The 19,127-nt window shown below is 36.7% G+C and overlaps 1 long non-coding RNA gene across 1 annotated transcript in view; it reads left to right on the plus strand.

The window, feature by feature from the left end:
* The first annotated feature begins 2,452 nt into the window (after positions 1-2,452).
* Positions 2,453-19,127, plus strand: part of LOC126949945 (uncharacterized) — a 32,012-nt gene continuing 15,337 nt past the window's right edge. Inside the window, exon 1 of the long non-coding RNA XR_007723999.1 lies at positions 2,453-2,864. This is a non-coding gene — a long non-coding RNA (uncharacterized LOC126949945). The remainder of the gene's footprint in view (positions 2,865-19,127) is intronic.

The raw sequence follows: 19,127 nt of genomic DNA on the forward strand, positions 1-19,127 counted from the left end.
ACGTGGTGATTACATGCCTGTAATCCCAGCTACTCAGAAGGCTGAGGCAGGAGAATCCCTTGAACCCGGAGGTGGAGGTCACAGTGAGCCAAGATAGCACCACTGCACTCCAGTCTGGGTGACAGAGTAAGACTCCATCTCCAAAAAAAAAAAAAAAAAAATTATTTTAATTACAAAAAAATTCAAATGAATGCTACACACTGATCTTAGATGGCTGTTTCAAAATGCTATGTGTAAACCTACTACATCACAATTTTATGCAGTTTGAAGAACATTATTGTGGTGTTTTCTTCTTTCACTTCACATTCCCTTCACCTTGTCTCAAGCTTCATTCGAGATAGTAAGACAAAAATTTTATAAAGCAACATAATTAGTGGAATTTTTTTTGTCTACTTTTTTGCACAGTGAGAAATATTAGAGAAAGAACTATAGGAGGAGTGAGAACATTTCTGTCACCTTGGTCAAGTCACTTAACCCCTCCAAATATCTGTAGAAATGGCAGTAAGCATAATTTGCCTGCTTCCCCCATAAGATTGTTGTGAAGATCAAATAAAATCATACATGAGAAGTCTATGGGTTTTCTTTGTGCTTTTTTGAGGGAGTACCAAAAAAGTGTTAGTGAAGTATAAGATATTGTTATTTTATTATTAGTTGGCTTGGTGTCATCTATGCTTCTCCGTCAGCTCTCTTGTTCAATGTGTAGCTTCCTCACCGTGCCCCTTTTAGAAGCTGCTCCATGGAATAGAAATAGATTTTTTACTAATATCTAACTGTATAATGAAGGTGCAGTGTCATGTATTCTGGAAACTCTCCCTATCATGCCAAAAGCAGAGGATAACCTTGCTATAAAGAGTGTCACTATTCAGAGATTACCCGAAGATCCAATCCTGCGTCCTCTGCACAAGATGATTTATAGTGCATGCTATAACGAGAGGTTATAATGCTGCAATCAGGGAACAGATATCCCACTTGCATTACAGAAGAGGCCATACATAACTCTATTCACACTATGCACCATCCTCCTTTAATGGTCTGAGTAAAGTAGTAGCAGAACAGCAACAGAAAGTAATTTGGGAAATAAAACCAACCTGTTATTAAGGGATGCGTAACACTGATAGTTGCCAAAGTGTTCTTTATTCTCATTATATTTGTATCTTTCTGAGACAGCCAGGTGAAAGGGGGGCCATGGAAAAACTCCAACCAGCCTGCCCACTGAGGTGGAGCCTCGGGAGGTTCGCACCCTTTGCAGCAGGGAGGAGCCTGGCCCCGCCTCTTCCTGTGTGGAACCTGGTATTCCAATGGCGGGCAGAAGCACTCTAGCAGGGGACTCTGGCCTTAAGGCCCTGTTCACTCCCTCTTCCCCCGCATTTTCACCCAATAAAACCCTGCTTTACTCACCCTTTAAATCTTCTGTGAGTCTAAATTATTTATTTATTTATTTATTTATTTATTTATTTATTTATTTAATTATTTTTTTTTAGTATACTTTAAGTTCTAAGGTACATGTGCACAAAGTGCAAGTTTGTTACATAGGTATACATGTGCCATGTTGGTTTGCTGCACCCACCAACTCATCATTTACATTAAGTATATCTCTTAATGCTATCCGTCCTCCATCCTCCCACCCCAAGACAGGCCCTGGTGTGTGATGTTCCCCACCCTCTGTCCAAGTGTTCTCATTGTTCAATTCCCACCCATGAGTGAGAACATGTGGTGTTTGGTTTTCTGTCCTTGTGGTAGTTTCCTGAGAATGATGGTTTCGAGCCTAAATTTTTATGGCCGTGGGACAGGCAAGAACCCAGTCTTTAGCTAAACTAAGGAAAAGTCCTGTAACATTTCTGTAAGATAAATTAACAGCAATACTTGATATATGCATGCTATGTTGCACTTTATAAAGGGTTTTAATGAAACATACTTTAATCCTCATGTCCTCATGACATCTTAATAAAATAGAAGGGCAGAGTCTCATTTTAATTTTATAGAAAGAGAAACTAGATTTCTAAAAATAGGCTAAAAAACTTGCTCAAGATTATATACCTTGTTAGTAATAGTTGTGAATCAGACTTGGGGCTTTGATTCAGTGCTTTTATTTTCCTTCAGCAAACATGCTTTAAAAGCATATACAATATTGCAAATATCCTGGATATCCATTAACTATCCATCTGAGAGTTCTTCTGGTTTGAAATAGAGGAGATTCTGGAGTCTCTCCACAAATCATATAACAAACACACACAATCTTGAATAAATTAAAAAGAAAGAAACCACAATGCCACACAAAGTAAAAACATCCCCATATTTATCAAAACACATTCTGTCAAAAGTCAAGACTCCTGTGGTTGGATGTATATCAGTTCATTGGGTAAAGTATCAAAATTGTATACATCTTTTCAGTTATTATTTATTCCTGTTATGCAGGTGGTACAAAATGTACTCATTTTATTTTTACAGGGAAGGTTGCAGAAGATTTGCTTTGACCTCAAAGTACATTCTTCGTTTCCTTGGTGATAAAGACCTCAGTCACAGGACAACTGGGTAAACTGAAGGAGCCAATGCAGCAAAAGAAGGTGGACTTTGCCTTCCAGTTCAGGGTCTTTTATTACTGGTACTACTAAGGCAATCTTGGCAAAGTGTCATTCGTATTTGTCTATGAACTTTGTCCTTGGCTACATAAGAGGGTATACTGTTATAAGGCAAGGCAGCAGCACTCCTTTTATGACATCAGAGAAGTCTTTGCCAATGATTCTGTTGCATGCTTACCTAATGTAAAATAGTAGGCACATAGTTGAATCAAGGTTCAGGCAGAGAGGATCACTTTTAAAAGACTGTAAAAGAAGTTATGTGGATACTGTGTGTTATGCATCAAGGTACATTGTCCTTATTTTCATATTATGCTGTGTCCAAATTGCATAAGTAAAATGGAGCTTTGGCAATTATCTAGCTAATGTGATCAACGTTAATGGACAATCTGGTTAATCTGACTTTTAAAAGTAGATTTTAGCAAGAACTGAAATGTCAAGAGAGCACTTAAATGAATTTCCTTCGATTTTTAAGTTAAATTGCAGTCCCTGACTTTGTTTTCCAATTATCACATGATGCTTCAATAGTATTGTTCCAATAATAACACTTTGTTCTTAAAGAGTCCCTTGCAGTCAATTAGTTCAAAGTACATTCGGGTGTATATACAGGTTATTGGTTTACCTCCAGCTTTATGAAACATATGTGAGCAGCAAGCAATTGGTAACTGCTACTTTCACGCATTGGTAACTGCTACTTTCACTGTCCTTATTCTTCTCTGCACTCCAGTCACAGTGCTTTCTAATTTCCTTAGGCAATTATATATATTATGTATATAAAATATATACACACATGCATATGTATGATATATAATTATTCATACATTTAGAGAGATACAGTTTTAATACTCCTTACTTTGAAAGTATTAACCTGGCCGGGCGTGGTGGCTCAAGCCTGTAATCCCAGCCCTTTGGGAGGCCGAGACAGGCAGATCACGAAGTCAGGAGATTGAGACCATCCTGGCAAACACGGTGAAACCCCGTCTCTACTAAAAATACGAAAAATTAGCTGGGCGAGGTGGCGGGCGCCTGTAGTCCCAGCTACGCGGGAGGCTGAGGCAGGAGAATGGCATAAACCCGGGAGGCGGAGCTTGCGGTGACCTGAGATCCGGCCACTGCACTCCAGCCTGGGCGACCTTCTTTCATTTTTGGACTGCATTGCTTCTTTTTCTCAAAATGTCAATTCACACATTTAAATGAATATTTATTAGCCACATGTTAATTTTATGCAGAGAACTAGGTTTTAGGTTGACTCATATGAAATTGCCAATGTATAAACACTTTTGACCTATAAAAACTTACATTTTGTGAAAAGAAAAATTAGATATCAGCTACTGTGTGTTGTGTGACCTACATCTCCCTATCTGTTTTTTTTTAGATTCCACATTTAAGTGAGAGCATGTGATCTTTTTCTTTCTGTTTGTGGCTTATTTCACTTAGAATAATGCACTCCAGCTTCATTCATATTGTGGTTGGCAAGCGGCAGGTTCTCCTTCATTTTTAAAGATGAATAATATTCCACTGTGCATATGTGTGTCATATTTTTTAAGGCTGAATAATATTCTATTGTGTTTATGTATATATCACATTTTGTTTGTCTATTTGTCCATCGATGGCCACTTAGGTTGTTTTCATACATTGACTATTGTAACTGAATGTACAACACGAGGACTATAGTTAATAAAATTGTACTGTATTAAGAACTTTAAAAAATAAGTAGATTTTAGCTGCTCTTGTCACAAAAAAGTAATTATGTGAGATAAGATATGTTAATTTGCTTCACTATAGTAACTATTTTACAATCTATATGTATCACATAACATCATGTTGTGAAACTGAAATGCACACAATAATATTTGTTTTAAAAAATAAAGGAAGGCTAAGATGAAGAGGAAATACTTTTTTGGAGGAAGCGACATTTAGAATTTGGCATGATTTAGCATGATTATATTTCAAGGAAGATTCAGCAGGGAGACTCTTCCAGAACATAAATGGAATGTACAAGAGTATAGAGGTAGGAAAAATACAAAGTGTTCAGAAATTTACAAGTTGTTAAGTTGACCTGATGCCTGTGTGGTGTGGGCCACAAACCTGAAAGAAAGCATCAGGGCAGATGATGTAGGGCAGAAGTGACAACTGGTTAAGGAGTCTGGGTTTTTGTCTACTGAGCCACGTGAATTCATGGAGGGTTTCTGAAAAAGGGAGGTCAATGATGGAGGCAATGCTCAGAATAGACCAAAGGTGGAAGATTACAGAGGGTTTCTGAAAAAGGGAGGTCAATGATGGAGGCAATGCTCAGAATAGACCAAAGGTGGAAGATTACAGAGAAGGGAGCCAGGCAGAAGGTGGTGGGGGCTCAGATGAGAGCTGACAAGATTGGGGGACAGGAGTCCTGTCGGAGATGCACCGTTAGGCACGGATTACACAGCATGAAGAACAACTCTTCATGTGACTCTACATGTTGAGAATGATGCCTGGGAAAATGGTGCTCTTTCATAGATGAGTATGACAAAAGGAGAGAAGCTGCTTTAAGAAAAGGCTGAGTTCAGTGAGATGCAGGCAAATACATCCACAAGGAAAAGTGTAGCTCAGAGCAACGTTGCATTGAAGAAGATGTTAGCCCATGCCAGTGACTGTCAGCAAACCAAGGGAGTAAATACTCAAATGAAAAATTATGCCATGGTCAGAAATCTGGACAATAACAACTTTTCAGGGTGAATGGAGGGTAAAGGATATGGAAGGGCTAAAAGAGTCAGAAGACCACAAGGGACACTTCCATTTCTGAGACTAAAGCAAACCAGTAGGTTGGGACCAACCCCTCACAGAGCTAAGCATTCTATGTCAAATATAAATACCTTTCATGACTAAAAATTCTGGATCAAATAATTTTAAAAACTTGAAGACATCAAAGAAATGATAAGAAAGTATGGAATTATGAGGCCTGTGAAGAAAATGGGGACCCAGAAATGCAGTGCTGTTGTCTCCCATGGCCTTTGTCAGTTTCTGCAACTGTGAACTTTGATTTTTACATGAAGTCCCAGGGCATGCTGAAATGGGAGAGTTAAATAGGGTCCCTCCCACATTAAGCTGAGATTTCAAATAGCCACACTATTATGATAAGGATGAGAGGAGGTGGACTCATCACCCCCACCACCCAAAATAAACCAGGTGACTGTATTTGTGCTAAGCAAAGAAGAGCGTAAATAAAATATTTCCCTTAGAATCTGTATTTATAAACTAGTCATTGTGAAGGTGTGCAGTCCTATTCACATCACCTAAGTAGTTCCAAAAATATTAAGCCATGAATGTAGTTTAATTTTAGTCTAAATTGGTCTTAGGCTAGTAATGCCTCTAGGCTTCTGTCATTAATATAAATACAAATGCTTTCCGAAAGAACGTATCTCTGTTTGAGGCCTCAAAGATTCTCCACAAATAATGTTTCAAGGACAATTTCCAGCACACAGTCGAAAATGACAAAGCACACAAGAAAACAAGCTACCATGAGTGAGAAGTGCCAGAAACAAAGCCATAAGACAACATAGATAAGAATTATTTTTAAATAATGATACTCTATAAGTTTAACAAAGGAAAAGCTTGAAAATATCTGCAAATAGGAAACTGCAAAAAAATACACAGCCAATTTTTAAAACAATCAAATATAACTTTTAGGAATAGAAAGTATGATAACAATTAACTAAATGCACAGACTCTTGAAACTCATTAATAAGAAAATGAACAACCCAGTTAAAAAGTAAGCACTAGTATAGTTTGAAGTCAGGTAGCGTGATGCCTCCAGCTTTGTTCTTTTGACTTAGGATTGTCTTGGAGATGCGGGCTCTTTTTTGGTTCCATATGAACTTTAAAGCAGTTTTTTCCAATTCTGTGAAGAAACTCATTGGTAGCTTGATGGGGATGGCATTGAATCTATAAATTACCTTGGGCAGTATGGCCATTTTCACGATATTGATTCTTCCTATCCATGAGCATGGTATGTTCTTCCATTTGTTTGTGTCCTCTTTGATTTCACTGAGCAGTGGTTTCACTGAGTAGTTCTCCTTGAAGAGGTCCTTTACATCCCTTGTAAGTTGGATTCCTAGGTATTTTATTCTCTTTGAAGCAATTGTGAATGGAAGTTCATTCCTGATTTGGCTCTCTGTTTGTCTGTTACTGGTGTATAAGAATGCTTGTGATTTTTGCACATTAATTTTGTATCCTGAGACTTTGCTGAAGTTGCTTATCAGCTTAAGGAGATTTTGGGCTGAGACAATGGGGTTTTCTAAATATACAATCATGTCATCTGCAAACAGGGCCAATTTGACTTCTTCTTTTCCTAACTGAATACCCTTGATTTCTTTCTCTTGCCTAATTGCCCTAGACAGAACTTCCAACACTATGTTGAATAGGAGTGGTGAGAGAGGGCATCCCTGTCTTGTGCCAGTTTTCAAAGGGAATTTTTCCAGTTTTTGCCCATTCAGTATGATATTGGCTGTGGGTTTGTCATAAATAGCTCTTATTATTTTGAGGTACGTTCCATCCATACCGAATTTATTGAGCGTTTTTAGCATGAAGGGCTGTTGAATTTTGTCAAAAGCCTTTTCTGCATCTATTGAGATAATCATGTGGTTCTTGTCTTTGGTTCTGTTTATATGCTGGATTATGTTTATTGATTTGCGAATGTTGAACCAGCCTTGCATCCCAGGGATGAAGCCCACTTGATCATGGTGGATACAGTAACCAAAACAGCATGGTACTGGTACCAAAACAGAGATATAGACCAATGGAACAGAACAGAGTCCTCAGAAATAATACCACACATCTACAGCCATCTGATCTTTGACAAACCTGAGAGAAACAAGAAATGGGGAAAGGATTCCCTATTTAATAAATGGTGCTGGGAAAATTGGCTAGCCACAAGTAGAAAGCTGAAACTGGACCCTTTCCTTACTCCTTATACGAAAATTAATTCAAGATGGATTAGAGACTTAAATGTTAGACCTAATACCATAAAAATCCTAGAGGAAAACCTAGGTAGTACCATTCAGGACATAGGCATGGGCAAAGACTTCATGTCTAAAACCCCAAAAGCAACGGCAGCAAAAGCCAAAATTGACAAATGGGATCTCATTAAACTAAAGAGCTTCTGCACAGCAAAAGAAACTACCATCAGAGTGAACAGGCAACCTACAGAATGGGAGAAAATTTTTGCAATCTAGTCATCTGACAAAGGGCTAATATCCAGAACCTACAAAGAACTCAAACAAATTTACAAGAAAAAAACAAACCACCCCATCAAAAAGTGGGCAAAGGATATGAACAGACATTTCTCAAAAGAAGACATTCATACAGCCAACAGACACATGAAAAAATGCTCATCATCACTGGCCATCAGAGAAATGCAAATCAAAACCACAATGAGATACCATCTCACACCAGTTAGAATGGCGATCATTAAAAAGTCAGGAAACAACAGGTGCTGGAGAGGATGTGGAGAAATAGGAACACTTTTACACTGTTGGTGGGATTGTAAACTAGTTCAACCATTATGGAAAACAGTATGGCGATTCCTCAAGGATCTAGAACTAGATGTACCATATGACCCAGCCATCCCATTACTGGGTATATACCCAAAAGATTATAAATTATGCTGCTATAAAGACACATGCACACGTATGTTTATTGCAGCACTATTCACAATAGCAAAGACTTGGAATCAACCCAAATGTCCATCAGTGACAGATTGGATTAAGAAAATGTGGCACATATACACCATGGAATACTATGCAGCCATCAAAAAGGATGAGTTTGTGTCCTTTGTAGGGACATGGATGCAGCTGGAAACCATCATTCTTAGCAAACTATCACAAGAACAGAAAATCAAACACCGCATGTTCTCACTCATAGGTGGGAACTGAACAATGAGATCACTTGGACTCAGGAAGGGGAACATCACACACCGGGGCCTATCATGGGGAGGGGGGAGGGGGGAGGGATTGCATTGGGAGTTATACCTGATGTAAATGACGAGTTGATGGGTGCAGCACACCAACATGGCACAAGTATACATATGTAACAAACCTGCACGTTATGCACATGTACCCTACAACTTAAAGTATAATAATAATAAATAAATTAAAAAAAAAAAAGTAAGCACTAATACTGGTGAGGATGTGAAGCAACAGGAATTCCATTTACTTCTGTGAAGGAAAATTGGTACAGCCACTTGAATTAGAAGTGGAGCCTGAAGATATGACTGAATTGCTACAATCTCATGATAAAATTTAACAAATGAAGAGTTGCTTCTTATGGATGAACAGAGAGTGGTTTCTTAAAATGGAATCTAATCCTAGTGAAGATACAGTGAGCATTGTTTAAATGACAAAATATTTAGAATATTATATAGATTTAGGTTGATAAATCTAACAGCATTTGAGAAGATTGACTCCAATTTTGAAAGAGTTCTACTGTGAGTCAAATGCTATCAAACACCATCACATGCTACAGAGAAGCCTTCATGAAAGAAAGAGTCAATGGATGAGGCAAATTTCACTATCGTCTTATTTTAAGAAATTGCCACAGCCACCATCTTGTGATTATAGTCAAAATTTTCTGTTCTGGCTCTTGAAATGTATACTACATTGTTATTTGCTATAGTCACCCTTATGTGTAAGAGAACACCAGAACTTATTCTTCCTGTCTAACTGTAACTTTGTACCCATTGACCAACCTTTCCTGGTCCCTCCCTCGCCTCTTCCCTCTCCAGCCTCTGGTAACCACTATTCTACTATCTACTTCTATGAAATCAACGTTTTTAGATTCCACATATGAGTGAAATCACACAGTATTTATCTTTCTGTGACTTGCTGTTTTACTTAACATAATGTTCCTCAGGTTTATCAGTTGACACAAAGGACATAATTTCATTCTGGTTTATGGCTAAATGATATTTCATTGGAGATACATATATCATATTTTCTTTATCCATTCATCTGTACATGGCCATTTAGATTAATTGCATATATTGGCTATTGTGAATAACGCTGGGATAAACATGAGAGCAGATATCTCTTTGACATACTGATTTCATTTCCTTTGTATATATAGCCAATAATGAAACCACTAGATCATATGGTAGTTCTATTTTTAATTTGAGAAACTTCCATACTGTTTTTTCTTATTGCTCATTGAGAATGGAAGCATTTTAACAGCTGATCTCTGATCTATTCACTTCTTTGAGGGTGATGGAAGGAATTACCATGGAGGGGGGAATAAAAAGATTCTTCTCTAATGATACAAATAGACTAATATTTGCTAAAAGGAAAGATTCTTATCTAATGATACAAATTAGTGATGTATGGCAGGATGTCCTTGCTAAGTATTACTTAGTAAATGAGCCCAGAATTTATAAAAAGGCAGATCAACCCAGTCTAATCTCTGCCACCTGAAACTCCAGGTAAATAGACTAATATTTGCTAAAAGGAAAGATTCTTATCTAATGATACAAATTAGTGATGTATGTCTCAAAAGAAGACATTTTATGCAGCCAACAGACATATGACAAAATGCTCATCATCACTGGCCATCAGAGAAATGCAAATCAAAACCACAATGAGCTATCATCTCACACCAGTTAGAATGGTGATCATTAGAAAGTCAGGAAACAACAGATGCTGGAGAGGTTGTGGAAAAATAGGAACGCTTTCACATTGTTGGTGGGAGTGTAAATTAGTTCAACCATTGTGGAAGACAGTGTGGCAATTCCTTAAGGATCTAGAATTAGAAATACCATTAGACCCAGCAATCCCATTACTGGGCATATACCCAAAGGATTATAAATCATTCTACAATAATGACACATGCACACGTATGTTTATTGCAGCACTATTCACAATAGCAAAGACTTGGAACCAACCCAAATGTCCATCAGTGATAGACTGGATTAAGAAATTGTAGCACATATATACCATGGAATACTGTGTAGCCATAAAAAAGGATGAGTTCATGTCCTTTACAGGGACATGGATGAAGCCGGAAACCATCATTCTTAGCAAACTATCACAAGATCAGAAAACCAAACACTGCATGTTCTCACTCATAAGTGAGAGTTGAATAATGAGAACACACGGACACAGGGAGGGGAACATCACACACTTGGGACTGTGGAGGGTTGGGAACTAGGGGAGGCATAACATTAGGAGAAATACCTAATATAGATGCCTGGTTGATGGGTGCAGCAAACCACTATGGCACATGTACACCTCGTAACAAAACTGCACGTTCCGCACATGTAACCCAGAACTTAAAGTATAATAAAAAAAAAAAAAAAAAATGCTTGGTACTATAGAGTGCTTTATTCTATTGAGCTTTGTGTGTAAACTAAAGTGAACTGAAATAGAAAACTATTAGCCCTCAGAAATTATTCTGCAACATTCTAGGATCTGTAAATATTGCTGTGTTAACTCTGCTATAAAATCACTATCTATGTTATAATACAACTTAAGAAAATATCCTAGAAAAAGACTACAAGAACATATGCCAAAATATTAATAGTAGTTATCTGTGGGTAGTGACATATGTGGTTATATTCACTTTTTAAATTTATTTTTTCTATTTTCCCTAAATATTTTATAATTTCATGCATACTTCTTTCTATAAATAATAAAAGATAAAGTTTAAAAATTATAATCAATCTTGTGTGATACAAATTTATCACAACTATGTTTTAAAAGTACCCAGCAAAAAGACTGAAAGGAAACACACCATATGTTACCTAAGATTTTCTCGAAATTATTGGAAGTTGAATGATTTATGTTTTTCAGTGTTTCTAAAATTTTCATAATAAGCATGAATTACCTTTGTAATGAAAATAGCTAAATTTTTATGGGAGAGTATACAATTTGAAATACATTTTAAACAGATAATTTCTCCCTTCTTGTTCGCCCCCTTTTAACCATTTATTCCTGTAAAATAGCAGTTAATGTCTAATTGTTATAGAAAAAGTATAAAGTGGCCGGGCGCAGTGGCTCACGCCTGTAATCCCAGCACTTTGGGAGGCTGAGGCGGGCGGATCACGAGGTCAGGAGATCGAGACCCCGTCTCTACTAAAAATACAAAAAAAAAAAAAAAAAAAAAGTACTAGTCGGGCGTGGTGATGCGCGCCTGTAGTCCCAGCTACACGGAGGCTGAGAGGCTGAGGTAGGAGAATGTCGTGAACGCCGAGATCGCGCCACTGCACTCCAGCCTGGGCGACAAAGTGAGACTCCGTCTCAAAAAAAAAAAAAAAAAAAAAAAAAGTACAAAGTTTGTTGACTTCAGCATTAGGATTTTTTGAGCCCAGAAACACCAGTGCCTTTTTCTATGGAGCTGACGTGAGATGACAGTCCACTTCCGGGTTTGCAGACAGTGGGCCTGTTACCAGGTGGCTGACAGATGTGGCTTCCCTCCAATTTCTGGGAGGGTTTCTATTGGATCACTGGATGGGTGATCTGTAGCTGAGAGGGGTTAGAACCAAGTCAAGGAAGGAAGGCCTCTTTAGAAATAAATTTAACTGAGTCTGGAGATATAAGTAGAAGCAGGAAAAAATATCTGAGTCAGAAGGTAGAGGATGGGAGAAAGTCCCGAAGAAGGAAATAGTGCGGAGTATTGGGGGAACTGTAGAAAGCCATAGCAATTGAACCAGAGTAAATAAAGGAGCCTGGAATGGAGAACAGTCCAAGTGCCCAGGAACTCATAGACTGGGATTTTTACCAAAACCAATGGAAAGTCATTCAGAGATTTTTCAACAGGGCACTAATCGTCTTGGAGAAATAAATAAAAAGGAAGGCCATCTTCACATTCAAAGCAGTCTCATGTCAGGGTTGAGGCACTAGAGTCCATCTCTTTAGGGACAAAGCTGTACTTTGAATAAATATCAGATTTAAAGTTTGAATCTGTGTAATCAAGTATGTCCTATAGCAGAGTGGTTATAATGTCAGACTTCGAAATCAGACCGTCCTGGCTCTGACACTTTCTAGGTGCATGACTCTAGGTAAGCTTCTAAATTGATACAGTGAGAATAATAACTTGCTGTTGTAAGAACTAAATAAATAATGCATATAAAAGGTGAGCATAGTGTCTGGTACATAGTTAGTGATCAACAGTAATAGCTGTTATATCCTGACTCACTGCAATAGAGAAACAATAAAATCATCACACAGTGGACCTTTATGTTCCTTACATAAGCTAATGCTGGATGCATTTTCAGTGAGCTAAATTGTACTCAGTGATTTCAGAGTAATGAGCCAAATACATTAACTGTTCTGGAAACAGATGAAGCCTGACTATTTTGACTAAATATAGAGATAATTAGAATCTAGGCTCTATTTGTTGATAGGCTTGTGGAAGCATAATGAGAATCATCATGTTGTAATAGAATACTACACAGGGCTAAAATGAATCAGAAATTTCACAACACAGATGAAAACAACTAATTTTATTGATGTCAGAAATACATTATTAGCTGAATCTTCTTATAATCTTATTCTGTTTGTTTCATGTTGTAACAGCTCCTAATAGTGTAATCAATTATGCCTTTCTATTTTGCTGCTGAAGTGTTTTCTTTCCTCCACACACAGTTTGGTACAATTATCAAGTATCAGATAAAACCCTTTTCTGTAGTTTTATAATACGCATCAGAAGCCTGCCTTCTTTGATGTAGTTGAGTATAGAGATGAAAGGTCCTTGCAGATACTTTTATTCAAAGCCAGAAAACAATTTTCCATAGGAAAGGTATTGACTATCTTCCCTGGTATCAAGTTCTGATTATGTAGTTGCATAGTCTTATTGGAGCAATTCATGTTGCCAGGAAAACTCCAATATTATTAGATAATACACATGCAAATAAACGTACATGTTACATGGAAAGGAGAAAAAGATAGACTATAAAATATGGCTTCTGGGCCAGCCTTGGGACCGAGAAGCAAATGTAAATGTTAGCATTGCAGGGCTCATGCTCACCTCCAGCATGGTGGGAGGAAGTGAAAGGACATGGCTAATGCTAAGTCTGTCTTCATTTGATACTTGAGGGTTAGGGTGAAGTCCAGGGTCTGAAACACCAAACTGTGCAGTAAATCAAACAACTGGGATTTGTGGTTAAAGCAGAGTTTCATTAGAGCTAAGCTTGGAAATTGGTTAGTGTATAGAGTACAGTGCAGGTTAGCAAATGCCACTGATCACACCCAGTCTGTGGTTAATTTATCTCTAGTCCTTGGCACAATGAAAAAGGCAAAGACAACATAGTGAGTTTTTCATATGATAAGATTTTTAAGTGTTTTTATTATAATTTGTGTCTTGCTCTTTCTGGCATGGAATAATAGTGGTAAGATTAAAAAGTTGGTAAGATTATGTCAGCGTGCAAAATACTTAAATATTGATTTACTTGTGTATTAAATCTAAGAAATCAAAAACTCTAGGATCAAGTGCAATAGAGCACATGTAGCATTATGGTCAGCAATATAGGAAGTCAAAATGAATCTTTCAAACCAAGCATGGAACCCTCATAAAATCAGACTGTTGAAATACATATATTGGAAGCACTAGAGGTTGGAACCTGGAGGCCTTGGTTTGATTTGGGCTTGTAGGCTCAGGCCAGGACAATACGCAAATAATTTAATCAATGATATCTCACTATCTTACAAGAACATCCTCTGGTTATAGTGTGGGGATACCAAAAAGGGTCTGAGTGGCCAGGCACTTGAATCCTCAGTTCAGTTGCTTTTTAGGGTCCGGGTGAAGTCTGGGATCTGAAACACTAGGGTCTGAAACACCAAACCAAACTGTACAGCATATCAAACCATTGCAAGTTGTGGTCAAATCAGATGAGTTACATTAGGGCTAAGACTGGAAATTGATTAGTGTATGGAGTGGTCATCTCTCCATATTGTAGCAGTTATTATGGCCATATCAGTTGCCTGAATATTATTCCTGGATACTTACACTCCTAAATGTTAGCAGGAAGAATGCCCGGCAGCTTTAATAAGCTAACCCTGTTTGGTGTCATCTTCTTTCCCATATTGAATTTTATAAGTAAATCCTTAATATCAAGCATTACATGTTTCTGAAGGGAGATCTGGCTTAAGTTTGAACTGATTCTTGTTCTGCAGGATACCAGGGAAGCCAGTTTGATTCCATGATTTTTATTTTTTTAGTTGATCTTTGAAGGATAAACTTTACCATGAATTGGAGGCCCCAAACAGACTCTGATACTTGTAAATTATGAAGAAAGTCAACTTAGTTTTTCCATTTGCCTTCTCCTGCAGGTGCTAACTACACTAGGTTTGACCTCATGTTTAATAGCAAATAATATTTTCAACTAATCTTTTTTCTTTATTTCTGAAGAAAAAGAGAAAAGACACTGGGAAAATATCATCTGTCCCCAAACCATGGGACTATAGCAAGACAATAAAGAGACTCCTGTGCCATCCATTCTCAATGTTTATACTGCTTCCAACCAAGACTATTTGTATATTTAGCTCCTTTTCACTTATCTTTGAACTGTTCACCCTGTAGGATGCATCTTTGAAATCAACCATTCTGATTACTCAACACATGTTCTGAGAAAAATAACCTTCTCTTCACCAATGGTATAACACTCCAGGAACTGTATTATAATCTTTAAAAAGGGAGTCAATAATACTTAATTTACAATCATATCCCAAATGGCTTCTACGGTTGTTGGATTGGAAACATTCATGGTCTCTTCAAGGAATTATAATGCAGTTGTAATATACTTTAATATCCTCAGATAAAATGTGTTATATCAATGCATTATAATTAAAATGCATTATTAGAGAATCTCTATTTGCTTTTGCTATATTTAACATTTTTAATTTGCAACATATTGCTATCTCTAATTGCTCTTTCTCAGAATTACTGTATGAGATGAATGAAAATTATACTTGTGTACTTCATCTCTTTTTAATAGGAAAGGAATGGAAATTCAAAAGACTTGTTAGGTCACACAAATCAGAGGTGAAAGCTGAATCTGAGAGGCTTTTGCTTCCGGCAATAAAGTAACATTAGAAGACCTGAAAACGCCTAAACATGCTGGACAGCTGATTCACTAGGGTTCAAGCTGATGCTGTAATAGGGTGTGGGGCGAGACTGAGGACCTTTCTCTTGCTAAACTAGAAACCTGACTTTAACACTCACAAAAGGACAGTAGATGAAAGATTGGGCCTGTTATGACCTAAATGTTTGTGTCCCTCCACTCAACTCCCTGTGCTGGAGCCCTAACATCCAATGTGATAGTATTTTGAGACGGGACCTCCTTTTCCCGAAGTAATTAAAGTTACTTAAGGTTATGAGGGTGGGGCCCTTATGATAGGATTAGGGCCCTTATAAAAAGAGACATTGGTGAACTTGCTCTCTAGTTCTCTCCACCATGTGAAGACATAGTGAGAAGGAACAGTCTACAAGCGAAGAAAAGAGCCCTCACCAGAACCATACTATGTTCGCATCCTGCTCTTAGACTTCCATCATTCAGAACTGTGAGAAAATAAATGTCTTGTTTTTTAAGCCAGTGGGTTTATGGTATTTTGTTATGGCAGCTGAGCAGACCCAAGTGAGGAAGAAAGTTGGAACTGTTTTCCACATAAAGCTGATGCCCCAAAAGTATTGCACTTTTAATCTAAGAGTGGACTAACAAATAAATTTGATTCCTAGCAAAGAGAGACAACAGATAAATGTATTTGTTTCTGCCAGGGTTCTGGGTGAAGAAATCAAAGCAAAGAGTTACCCCTGATAATTTAATACCACAGATCTGTGCCTCAACTGGGTTTAGAGCTTGAATTTAGTCTACTCAAGTAGGTTAAATCTTCAATCCCAGGTTAAGAAATTAATATACAATTATTATATTAATCCCTAGGCCAATAATACCCCAAGCTCCTGACTGAGACCAAACACTCTGGAGGGACACTCTCACCTGCAGGCCAGAAGGGATTCGAGTAGAAGGAAATAGGCTAAATAAGAGAGCTCATGGAAAAAATTACAAACCACACAAGGAAGGCATTCACCACAGTGAGAGTGCATAAAAACAGCAGAATTACCACCTAAAACTTGAGATAATATGATGACAATCTGAAGCAGAATATAACAGAAGTATGCTTAAAATAAATAAGACATGAAAAATTGAAACCCTAAAAAGGAATAAGAAAATATGAAAAAAAGAGAGAAACGTGCAGGCACATTGGGAAAAGGAAAATAGGAAAAACAATAGCAGATAAAAAATTTTAAATCGACAAAGAACAGATTAGGCAGCTAAATAAATGATGAACTGAAAGCTCTATCTGGGGATATTAGACAGCGTATTGCACTTGGAAATTGCGACATAGAGAAAGGGAAATTGATTAAGATTTAAGAAACATGGAAGGTAGAATTAGAAGGTCCCTGTACTCTAACAGGCAATCCAAAAGAACAGAATAGAAAAAATGGGAGAGATATAGTCTTGAAAATTCTTGTAATAATTTTCCAGAAGTGGCAAAATATATGAATTCATCAAATCAAGAACCATGTCATTTTCAAGAAGGATAAATAAAAAGAAATCTACACCTAAATACATCCCAGTGAAGCTGTGGAGCTTAAAATCTTAAAAGCAAACACAAAAGTTACTTAATTAAGAAAGCCACAACTATTAGACAAAAACAAAAAACTTTTCAAGAGCAAAACTGGAGACGAGAAAGTAGTGAAATGATATATTTAAAGGGCTAAGGAAAAGTAACTATCAACTTAGTTTATACTCAGCTAAATTGTTGTTTAAGAACCCGTTTGAAACATTGACTAAAAACTTTTTTACTCAAAGGCCCTTGCTAAAGAGAACTAGTAAATGATGTGCTCCATAAAAAAGGGAATAAAATTCATGAAGGAGTGGGATAAAAGAAGCAGTGATGAGCAACCACATTTGTAAACATTGGTATCTATGGAAGCATTGCAATGACAACAGACAGATTTGAAAATATAACAACAGGATGGAGTGAAAACACTAGAAAAGAATAGAAGGTTAAAAAAATCAAGTTTGGAGTTAAAGTATTTTAAAATCCTTTTAATTGTCAGAAAAAAGGTAAAATATTGATTTAGTTTAGGCATTATTGTATTGACAATTCACGTTGAAAGTTTAAAACCACTACTAAAGGAAGAGAAATAGAATATATAACTTAAACCCCTGACAGTTAATGGATTAAAAAACTATCAATTAAAGAGAATCCTAAAATAAAGGAAAAAAGTATGCTAAATAGAAAGAATAAGATGGTAGAAATCAATCCCAATATATTCATAATCATAATAAATGTAAATAAACTCACCAATTAAAAGAGCATATTCAAATGAATTTTTAAAATATCAGCTCTGCTGCTTATAAAAATACACTTAAAATACAACACAGAAAAAAAAGTAAGAGAATAATTATTCCAAGAAAACAATAACCAAAAGAAGACTGGTATGGCTACAGTTCACCTGACAAAATGTCTTTAAGTAAAATTTAAAATGTATTTTTTAGGAAAAAAAGCACACAAGATACAAAAATTCTAAACTTAAAAACAGTAAACCTAAATAGCTGGGCATGTTGGCCCACGCCTGTAATCCCAGCTACTCAGGAGGCCGAGTGAGGCATGAGAACCACTTGAACCTGAGAGGCGGAGATTGCAGTGAGCCAAGATTATGCCACTGTACTCCAGCCCGGGCAACAGGGTAAGACTCTACCTCAAGATATTAATAGTAATAATAATAAACCTAAAATAATAAAAATTGATTAAATTACAATGAAATATTGACAAATCCTTGATCATATTATGTTTTTAATATAATTATTTCCATAATTAATCAATAAAGCAAATAAAAATAGTAAATATTTAAAATAAATTTCAGAAAAATTAATGAGTTTGATCTAATTTACTTATAGAAGCATCCCATATCCAAGAGTTAAAGAATACACACTCTTTTTAAACACATGCCCATCATTTACAAAAATTGACCATATAATGGTTCCAAAACAAGCCTTGACGAACACCAGTGGATTTAGAGACTACATCATGCAGATGATATTCTCAAATCATAATGCAAAAAGATGAAAAATAAATGTCAAAAAGTACTAATTCTTCTGTTTAGAAATTTCAAAACATATTTCAAAATAATTTATGGGTCAATGAAGAGACTGTTATATCAAAACTTGTGAGTTTAAGCTAACTAATCTTTAAATGCATTGATGACAAATATTAGGAAAAACACAGATTGAAAATTAATAACCTATGGAAATAGAATTTTTTTAAAAAATGCAAGTTTATACTGATTTATACAAAAGAAAATTAAGAATCGTTCTGTCTAGTATTAAAGTTAGGAGAAAAAGAACACTTATAAGTTAGCATGCAATGTAGGAAAGATGAGCTTCTAGTGTTTTGTAAATGTGAGGCCTTGACTTATCCCTAATGGACAAGTAGGGGCACTTGACCCACCCCCTACACTGCTTAGTGGTTACCCATGAAAGTTAAGCTGCTTTGGAATTCTGAATCCATCACTTACAAGACATGT

The sequence above is a fragment of the Macaca thibetana genome, chromosome 3, assembly GCF_024542745.1.
Source record: "Macaca thibetana thibetana isolate TM-01 chromosome 3, ASM2454274v1, whole genome shotgun sequence".
Taxonomy (NCBI): domain Eukaryota; kingdom Metazoa; phylum Chordata; class Mammalia; order Primates; family Cercopithecidae; genus Macaca; species Macaca thibetana.